Genomic DNA, 11,797 nt, shown 5'->3' on the forward strand with positions numbered 1-11,797 from the left:
GAGAGCTGTGAAATGGCTGTTACTTTGTTCGAACGGAACAGAAGCCTAATCGGCTTTGTACTTCAGAAGGATGGTTTTATTGCCAAGTAAGAATCGTGCTCTGTTTACAGCACTGATAATAACATTTCTGCCAAGGGGGGGGGATTTAAATAAAATAGAAAGAAAATGTTCATAATGCCATACATTTCTATAGTTCAATTCCCTTCCTTTTTTATACTGTATGTAACACTAAATTAATTTTAATCAACCAACTGAAGAAGCCGCTTTGATGAGTGGTGAAAGGTTTTCAAGAAAACTCGGACGGTCCAGTTGATCTGACTTATTTCTACAGATACAGTTGCTTTAGGGTCTGGCCACACGGGCAGATTCTGGGAGATTAGCCACCAGGCGACAAACCTCCTCTTCTTCGCGGCGACTAATCTTCCCAATCTACCTTCCACCTGCTAAAATGTAAATCGCCTGGAGGCAGGCACACAGATCGCTTCATTTTCCGAAGTCGTCCGTAATTGCCTCACATGGAAACTTCGGGCGACTTCGGAAAACAAAGCGCTCCATGTGCCTGCCCCCTGGCGATTTATATTTTAGCCAGCAGAAGGCAGATCGAGGAGATTAGAGAAATGGTGAGGGGTTGCATACTCAATAAAAATAATATAACACTTAGTAGACAGAGGTGGTATTAAATATTTTTTCTTTTATAGTAAATAGCAATATAATTTTTTTACATCAGATAAACTGGTATATCACCATTTCTATGTATTGTTTTGGGTAATTGATTGTGGGATTACCTGTGGTTATTTGCAGCTCATATACCTTAAAAAAGTTTTTCTATTGTGCCTTCCACCAACTTATTTTCGTAGATCGAGGAGATTAGTCGCCATGAAGAAGAGGAGATTTGTCGCCTGGCGACTAATCTCCCCGAATCTGCCTGTGTGGCCAGACCCTTAGACTTCACTCTACTAGACATAGGCTCCCTACTTCACCAGCATCTTATTAGAATTGTCAGCCTTTGAAGGCAAGATTTGATAATAATAAAAATGATAAATAGCCCACCATCCTACCAACTAATCCTCCTTTTCCACAATACTAAATACTTTCCTTTGATGCAGATGCCTGCACTTCTAAACATTCCATCAATCATTACAGTAATAGAGAAAGCCAAATTATTTCAGTACCTGGAACCTGGACCACATGCAAGTGTCACTTTGTATTGGTGCTTTGTACACAGCTTCTTCAGCCAAACTGCCCCATTACAGCTATAGATCCAAATATATAGCTCTCAATCCATAGTTTTGTTTTCATATATAATTTTATACCTTTGCAAAGCTCAGGGACCCCAACTCTCACCCATAAGTGTTCAGTTTTAACTCTCCGCTAACTTATGTTTTGTATTACGCAAGGCAAACCGTACACTTTTGGTGTCCCCCAGTTCCAAGCCTCCATCAGTGGCTATAAATCCCCCACAGTACTAGCAGGACTCCCATCCGGAGCCACATTGATGGAGAGTGGGCTAAGCTGCTGCAAAAAGTGGTGGGGTTTTGGCAGCAGTTGATCAGCAGAGTTTGTTTGTATAGGGAGTGGGGCCAGGTGAGTGTAGATTGCCTAATCTAATAGGGATATTTATCAAATTTCTATCAAATCTATTAGCACCCTTTAATAACTATGCCAGTAAATATTGAGTGGTTTCCTTTAGAGGAGGTCCCCTAATATCAGAAGATTAACATTCTGTACTTATTTGATATTTAGTATTTTTGTCTGGGATGTCGAGCTACAACTCACAAAACTGACAAAAACTGACTCTTAAAGGAATAGATTTGTTTCTGCACTGCTTATTCAGACTGTGAAGCCCATGGTGGCGTTATAGGAAAACTTTACCCCCAAAATGAATATTTAAGCAACAGATAGTTTATATCATATTAAGTGGCATATTAAAGAATCTTACCAAACTGGTATACAATAGAACCCCCATTATACGTTTTTCAGGGGACAAGAAAAAAACTTATTTAAAATCCAGGAAAAATGTCCAGATTACAGACATTTCTGATAACTCTCCAAGTGTTTTTATGCCCCCCCCAGGCATACCGATAAATCTGTAGTCCCTTTTATGGTGTCATCATTGTACAGTTGTAGTATGCAGTAATATGGACACTTAAACCTTATATTAGATTTTTTTCCCCCACTATGTGAAAAGTTGCACTGCACTAGTTTTGTGCAAGTGATTTTAACTGTTAACAGCAAAATCAGTCCTGAACAAAACAAAATTCCATGTATGGAGCCAATCCTCATTTCAAATTCATGTGGTGCTGTATTTGGGACTTCTACTACTCGTAGAAAAATACATACACACAAAAAAAAACGTCGCTTAGCTCTGTGTAGTTTGCGATCCCAGCAAACATTTTGGGGTTGCCCCCTTCTTCAAATTCCAAAAAGTTTGCTAGGATCTTTTTAGCGAAACAAGGCAAAAATATTCACCCATCCCTAATAAAGAATTCAGTATCTGTTATCCAGTTATCATTTGGGGCATCCCTAGAAGCTTTGTATTTAAATATGCCCCAAGGATCTGGGAACATTTGCAAGCAGTAAATCATAACTGGATTCATATTTTAAAGGAGAAGGAAAGCTACGGAGGCATTTTATTGCCAATAGATTAGCTGCAATAGTGCAAGCTAGAATGCTATATTTATTCTGTAGAATGTTTTACCATAACTGAGTAAAAAGCTCTAGAAACTCTCCGTTTGTTTAGGATAGGAGCTGCAGTATTTATGTGGTGTGACATCACTTCCTGCCTGATTCGCTCCCTGCTCTGGGCTCAGATTACAGTAGAGAAGGGGGGGGGGGAGAGGAGCAAACTGAGCATGCTCTTGCCCAGGGCAATGAGGTTTAGGCTGAAGGCAGGAAGTCTGATACAGAAGCCCATGTGTACACAATAGAAGGAAAGATATGCAGTGCTAGTACATCATCACATACAATAGTTATTTATTAGAAACTTGTCAGGACTGCACCAGGTCCGAAATACCAACATGTCTAGATTATTTCTTTTTTTTATTTAAAAAATGATTTCTTATTTTTATTTAAAAAAGCTAAATGGATAAGTGGTATAGAGGCAGGGTGATAGATCATTGATGCATTAATTCTAATTATGGAACTACAGGGCCTGTGCTAACTGGGAATATTGATTGTAACCCAATACCCCAATCCCGTATATAACCTTATGGATCTGGGAGAACATTCGATCCATGGACTTGCATCATACATTCTGTGTCCCTTGTTCCATATGATAACAATGCTTTGTTACAGTGTTGATGTTACAAATCTCCTGCAGACAGCATTGAGCTGCATCACTTTCTATTGTAATATTTGCTGTGCAGGAACAAGTGTCTATTTACTGTTATATTTTGATGAATGTGGATTTGTTTAATAATGGGATGCCCAGGGGTTATTATATTTCAGGAGGGTAGCCACCTACTTCCAACATTCATTTCTTGCATTGAAAGTTGGTTTGTATACTAAGCTCAGTCAAGGTCAAAGTCAAATTGAAAGTAAACAGGGGAAATGTGAAGATGTTCTGTTGTGTTGCCAGAAAAATTTTTTGTAGTTAAGTGATTGGTCCCATCCCAATATTTGCCATAATGACTTGAACTCCTTGCCAGATGCTGAAGCTGAAAAGTAAAAAAGAATTATTGTATGCCCCACAATATGGAATCCAGGGACTCATATTGCCTCCCCACTAGTGATTGGCAAATCTGACCCGTTTTGCCAAAAATACATGAAATGTTGAAAGTTCACCAAAATGTATTTAAGTCTAAGGGCGTCAGTTTTTTTGCTGCATAATGCAGCGAGTCACTATTTTTTACCCATTGGAGTCTATGGGCATCATTTTTGTGGTGAAACTCGAAAAAGTGTAAAAACTACTCCCCAACAAACTATTTCTAAGTCCGAGTGCCATTGTATTAATTGGCACCAGCCACTGCTATGGTTTGGTATGAATCATGTTATAAACCTATAGATTACTGTCATTTCTTGAGCTAAACAGGGCAACTGAAGCTACTCTGTGTTTAGTCCTGAGAGTTAGGTTAGTAGTGAACAAATAACTTCTTGCTAACAAATCAGTTATGATGATGGCTGAAAGGATGGGGTTGTATAAAAATCTAATGATCTAACTCGCAAGCATCAAAGATTTTTTTGTGATTCAGGCACAAAAATATGTTCTGTACAAGCCCTATTCAATGCACTCATGATGAACAAGGGGGTGTACTTACCTTTTACTAAACCCCTGTAACCCTAATTTGGCTTAAAAAGACAAATACCAACTATTGAAGTAGACCATGGGCCACACAGGATGGGTTTTCACTATGTGGAAATAGAGTCTGAGGTTGTTGTTAAACTACCCCTCTATACTACCAAAGATGTAAAAATAATAGAAAAGGGACACCAGGGGTTCTTTGCAAACAAAACAGCAGGCTTAATTGAGCAAAAGCGCAACAGGGTTTAGAATGGTCACAGCACATGAGGTAGGAGAATAAATACCAGGTAAATCACAGGTGCAGCATATGCAGCACAGAATGGCACCACTGATGGAATACTCGTAGCAGGAAGGTTCTCACACACCCTTGTATATTGTATTGTATTGTTTATTACATAGTAAGCTTGGTGCTCAATGATGGATGATACGGAAACCTCCCAATACATATATAAAAGAAGCACACTGGCACACAAGACATGTAGATGCAGGGAAACCCTTGCAAAGTTTTTAACGCAGAAGCGCAACTTTCTAGGCTCAGCCACTTTGTTAAGGGGAGTTGAAAGTATACACCTTACAGGTAGACAGTACCTCATGTGGTCTGGATCCCTACGATAGACGTTGAACAGGGATAGAAATACACCCTGTTTCCCTTGTCAGTACTTGGTACCTTCACTACAAGCAAGCAGAGCCTACAGGAGACCTACTCCCATCTATCCTACTTGGTAAAGCTTGAAGCTGCTCTTGATAACTAAACTCACTGATTCACTGCTTCTAGAGAGTGCTACAACAGTGGCTATCCTGCACACTAGCTAACCTTGTTCACGGGGTCCCTGTTCCCCCACTTCTCTAAAGGGGTTGTCCCTTCAGGGCCTAACACTTCTGGGGCCTTGTTGACTCCAGGCTCAATAGACATCCACCAGATTAACTGCTGCAGGCAAAGAGGAAGGGCAACCCCTTGCAAATCCCTATTTTACAGTAATGCAAGAAATGGTCATCAACCTAAGGGCCAATGAACTTGGTATGCAAAATAAGTAGAAATGGTACATGGGTTTTAACCCAGCAACAAGGAAATGAGGCACTGGGAATTGAAGCCATAGGGGCCATTAAACCTATGGGGCCCTACACCATTTTTTAAATCACCCATTTCAAAGATTTTAACCCCTCAGGGTTCAAAAAGAGGCAATCCTCTATGACATGATAAGAATGAGGACATCTATTTAAATAAGCAGGTTTCATCTTAGGCTGCAAAAAATATTTTTTATTACAGGAAGCGTTGTGGATTTTTCTCCCTGAATCAGTTCTACTGGCAGATACATTAGAAAGCTTCAAGAAGGGGTTGGGTGGGAAAGTGAGAAAATAAGTTCCTAAAATTAACTCTTAGTACAAAGTTGATCCAGGGACTGGGCCTACTTTCCATCAAGGTAAATTGGAGAGGCTTCAATTGGGGTTTTTTTAAATAAAAGGTTGAATTCAATGTACTTTTGTCAACCTCATCTATTATGTTACTATTTCTTACTATTATTATTTCTTATTATTATGATTTATTATTATTAAGATCTATATTTGAAATGAACAGCTCTTCTGGAGCGCTAGAGGAATGCAATATTGCAGACATTTACCCTGGCCACTGCACCATGTTAAAAATGGCACTAGCTACCATCTCACTTGCTGCAAGAAAAGATATTGATGGAACCCATTAATAGAACACAGGAATTACCAGCAGGACCAGGATGGAATAAACAAGCCACATAAGACTGTTTATGGGAATTTGTCCAGGTCATTAGAACTAATATTAAAAGAAAGATGGATATGAGGGGGCTTGGAGGTTATTAGCAATGTCTCCCTATTAAAAAAATACAACAGGGGCAAATGTATTTTTAAGATGTTTTATTATTTAAAATATCATATACTATGGATGACTCGAGATACTGATGAAGCGCGAAATCCCAGTGTAAAAAACGTCAATTCTGTACCAGACTGACAACGTATCTGGGACACACCACTATAGTGTGTTCTTCTTGGCAGCGTTCGACCGCTATAAAGATGGACATAGCGCCCCTGTATATCTATTGGTGCCCGCACGATCCGGCATTCCCCCCTATGGTCTGCCATATGAGTGCTTATCCTATTACTTCTCGTAGATGTTGCGCTTCAGCTATCTCTAAACAGGACGATAGATTATGCTGCCCATAGTAGTAAACGTGCAATATTCGTGTTGGACTGACTGTATGGTTTTGTACAACCCAATAAAATCTTGACATCATGTTTTGCATTTACTATCAAAAATATATATAATCTATAACTCATTTATCTACTTCAAATACCCTATCGATATGCCACTTTTGATCCTAGCTAACTTTACACAACCCTAGTGCAACTACATTAAGCTCTAATGACACTTATCATACTCAAGTATATTATCTATTCATTCAATCTGATGTATTTCACGTTTCCCATCCTTTGCGCTACATTCAATTAGTAAACAATCAACACAGCTCACATGGCTCGTAATCTGTTTATACCTACAGAAGTTCGTCTTGGCTCTCGTATTGTTCCTATTGACCTCTTGAGCAATGACCTTATGGGAAGTACCCCAGAAGATTGATGACCCCTCGCCGCCCTCTGTGTTTTACAGATTCCTAATATGAACACATATTACGTACCGCGTATCATTTATGTGGCATCTGAAGCGCAATTTACAGTATCTATTGATCATGAGTACTATTCAACATATTGCTTATAGTTATATATCAAAACGCCAGGAAAGCACGGAAGGAAAGGTGAAATTGAGTTCCTAATGTGAATAGAGCTTAAGTTAGCCACATTGGATAGGCTAAGAGTCTCCTCCAATATCCCATTACATACGATGCTGGAACGCTGATTATGGAGCATAGAGTTCTTGCAACCTATATCCCTCTTATCTCTAACCATACTTCAATTTATTGCTATTAGAGTGCCGCACTTGCATAGTCACATCTATCATACACATCCACTATTTCTACTATTTACAAGATAGCGCGCCCTTTGCCTGCGATACCTGCAACCCGAGTTTAAGGCAATTCGAACTAGGGGTGTGACAGATAGCACAAAGGACGCCTGCCCGCTGATCGATGGTCTCTCACACAATACACTAGGTCTATTATCTTGTCTATCTGAGACCCCCAAGAAAGGTCTTATGTTCGTTTATAAACTCGACCATGGAGTTAGTGTTGTCTCAGCGTACAACTAGTGTGAATATAGACAGAGAAGACGATGTCAAAAGGAGTAATATAAAAATGTCCATTGTATTGATAAGTAGTAATAATAGACTCTAGAAATGACGTGTCCCAGAATTGCCTAAATTTCCCATATGCCCCTATATTAACTTTACTAAATACCCATACCAATGCCTAATCTTATACTGCATGAGCACAACAAGTGCCCTTTATATTCATACTAACAACAATAATTATATCTTATCAAAAGTGGCTACAGGGCGGTCACGCATCTTGAGTAAACTTTGTTTAAACACTTTGCTGATATCTCGTATCGCATCAATCAGGTATCACTCTGGCACGCATGCTCAGTGCCCTGTATATCTAGAGCATCGCTACGCAATACAACATCAGACAAATAGAGACTATCGAAAACATGACAACAACAGAGCGATAAAAGTGATTACAATAGTATACTGCCAGAGACAGCCGACTAATAGATCTAGAGCTTCTCTGAAGTACCTCTATCACTCTAGTACATAAATGGTTCATAATCATCGAGCTACTGCGTGCACTTGGATCTACGCTGCATTCTGTATTTTCTATGTGACATATCTAAATCGTACGGCATCTTAATATATCTGTTATTTATGAGTTACTATTGTGAGCCTTTCTAAAACCAGACAATAACATTACCTGCTGTCTCCATACGTCGTGGCTATTATACCCCCAAAGCGATCCTGTCCAGGCAACAATTAACATCTTGCTCAAATCTGATAATGCCCCCTGCCAAGAGTTTTAATTACCTATCTCTTGAAATCTGGCCCCATAGCTCTCTTTTACATTGTGCTCACAAGTCGCAATGTGAGCTACGCTGCAACAACATAACAACTGGGAGCAATGTCAAAGACCAGAAAGACTAACCAATCCACAGTTCAAATCTTCTTAAAACCACAAGCTTTTCAGATCCTCTCACCACGTGACAGCTCATAACCAATTATCCTGCCTATTTGAGTTCCCTAGCCCCTCATGGCTGGGTGAACAAGGCCGGCCCCCTCACCCCCTGCTGTTTCAATAAGTGTATTACTTGTCCCACCCCAACTGTCTCAGCAATATGCCCACCCCACAACTCTCGACAACTTCCTATCCCAACTCAAACCAATATACATCCCAGTGTGACAGCGAATTTCCACATGCTATTACTGCCACGGCGACATTCTTTCCTATCCCCTCTAAGTATCACAACCCCACTTTTATCTCTAAAATTATAAAGGTTCATATATGATGCCATCTATGAGCTCTCCTTCCTCTTTCTATTTAACAGATATTATTATTCTCTCAGCCACTCTCTCGTGCTCAGCACAGTCAGCACACTTCCTATGCTCCCGTGTTTCAGTGAAATCACCTCCTACCAATTCACCATGTAGTTCACCCTATCTTAATGCCAATAATAATCTATGCCCTGCTGCAAACATCAGTTAGCATGTGTACACAAACTATATTGGCATGATAATGTGCGTTTTTCTGTTTCAATTCTAGAAGAATGCGTAAGATGAACTGGGTATAGATACTTCTGAGTTTATTGTTCTTTCGAAACTGCTATTGTATTGGAAGCGCAATGCCCTAATACAAGAAGCAGAGCACTATGAATAGTCGACAGAATATATCAACATAGCGGAACCAATTTTCTTGTGAAACACTCCCACAACAAATTCACTGATCTTCTCTATCGGAAAGAGTGAATAGCTTATATTAGTAACTAATTTAATGTGAGTATATTTATTTTAATTTGACTATTGCCCTATCTAATCTATGACAAAGGCTGTATATTGAATCACGGAGGTGTGCGGACCCTCTCTCGGATCTATATATTCTAAAGTTAATTATGGTTAGACCGCATCATATCCACCTGTACTAACCAGCCCATCTAATTAGTCTCTTATTCTCATTAGTATATGCAGATACCCAATATTCTCACAAAAAACAGAATTAAAAAGACATCAGAGTGAACTAACCGAAATGTCTCTCATGAACTTTTTTACAGGTATATTTCAGTTGCTTCCTTAGTGCAACATATAGCACGATCACGAGCTCACGCAATTGTGCTACTATATGCTAAAAAGCATTGGTGTCCAGGTCGTTCCCCATGTGTGCTCAAAGACCTTGTGGCAATCTGGTTCTGACCTTGCACGGAGATAAGAGTCGCTGACAACATGAGCGTCATATAAAAGATGGTCGTGCAAACTCCAATTTGTATGCGGTAGCATTACAATTGCAGCCCCTACATAACTCACCTCGAGAAGAAAATACAGGTCTATAAGGATTCCAAGCAATCTCTGGTACTATTCAAGAGTGAAGAAGAAAAAGTATACAATAGTGTTCGATATGAAACAGTTATAGAGATCCAAGAACAACTAACAAGTGCATAATATCTAGTCACTACTATTTTCAATACAGTGAAGTTGGTCTATCGTAGGACATTTATCGCGGGTCCAGCCACACTAACTTTCAAAAATAATAAATGAAAATACGAAACCCATTGATCAAGTCAGAACCCCCCAGATACCTATGATTAACGAAAATAATCAGAGGAATTAATCTAAATCAATTCTAAGGCAAATGAGCAATGGTTACACCGCCAGATGATCTATATTATATGGTATGCGCACCTATTACCATTCTGAAGACCGACTTTCTGAGAAATCCAGAGCGATAAAAATTATCTTAAAGTGCCATAGTTACAGTTCTATCAAAATCTCTTTTCTATTCGGATCTTTGAAATCATAATGATGGATCGGATCCCAACTAGCAAAACACTATTTACCACACCATGCTTTGAGTTCTAGAGTCGGCCCACCCGTAAAGCAATATCCTTGTAAAAGAGCCCCCACAAGAGTCAAACTCAGATGAAGTTTTCTAACATTCCTGTAACGCACCTCTTCAGTTTCAATCCATCTTCACTTAGCTAACATAGTACCCACACATCTCAGGTATCTATGCGAGAAGAAAAACATACAATCTAACACTCCATCGTGATTATTCACACTCTGTTATGAGGAGTTGTTTTGTGGTGATGTGATATTATGGAAGCGATAACGCGTGAGATACATTAGCAACTCGCACACTATGCAACTCCTTCATGTATAAGTTACATTATACGATTGAAAGGTATCAAAACAAAAGAGAAGAAAAAGCACATCCACTATCTAGTTACACTATCTCTCGATCCAATTTGTGCTATTCCTTAAGTGCACGCTGGAAAAATTCTATCTCTCCCTCACGATCGCCATAGGCTATCGTGTACTCAGTCCCTGGATCGTAAGCCTCATTGTATCTATTGAGCTAATAGCATCCCACCTATCTCTTCCCTCACTGCTAAAACAACATCACAACCCCTTCTCTTAAAGCTAATCTAATGTATCAGCCCGACGTACTACAATACTATCTCATTTCTCCCAGCGAGAAGTATGAGGAGATGCCACGATCCTTGACAACAGCCTCCTCACTTGTGATAATACACCCCTAGCCCAATATTTAGCGGAACTCTTCTTTCATATTCTAATTCGGTTTATTATATATGGCAACGCCAGCCCTATTGATGCGCTCGATGAATACAAAACTTACTATAATATCACGTGTTGTATAATCTAACAGCGTATTTTAAATAAGGATATATCAGCTGACAATGATATTCATCCCTATACAATTCATTACTTATCAGATGTTTATTACCAATATTAGTACTAGTCGTCGACTCTCTGCACTGCTCCACACTCTTCATTCCAGTGAACTACAGATTGCAACCTCTCCCCAGATGTTCTGATCAACAGTCTTCGCCTCATAGCTAGTCTGGGACAATCTAGTTCCTGATACCAAGCGAAAATTTGAGCACAAAGACTATTAAGTATGGATGGTTCCCTCTTCTTCCCGTACCGCGCTGCCTATATCTAAGAAACGAATAAATGATTCTCTAGCTTCTCTGAGAAGTGATGCGAGACCAAAAACTGCTAACCGGCATTATTCAGATGGGGCCTACAAAGTCTACCTACAGCTCAGTTTCACTTTGAACAGCGATATCCGTGTTAAAATATAATCCGTGACCCCGTTTCGCTTACGCGCAAGATCCACGTGCCCCCTTTCTAAGTTGAAAGTTGAGGCAGGCATCACGTACGACCCTCGACTATTATTGCCCGTAGAGTAGGCTCGTCGCTCCTGACTGTGTCATCTTGCTTGCAACAGCCAAGTTTTAGTCATCTCTACACAAGAACTCTCAAGGTCTCTATATTCCATGACATCCGAGTCATGTATTTGAACCATGCCTGCACAGTCCCCTCATATTCTGGCATTTATTTACCCAAAAGGG

This window comes from Xenopus laevis, chromosome 7L, assembly GCF_017654675.1.
Source record: "Xenopus laevis strain J_2021 chromosome 7L, Xenopus_laevis_v10.1, whole genome shotgun sequence".
Lineage (NCBI taxonomy): Eukaryota > Metazoa > Chordata > Amphibia > Anura > Pipidae > Xenopus > Xenopus laevis.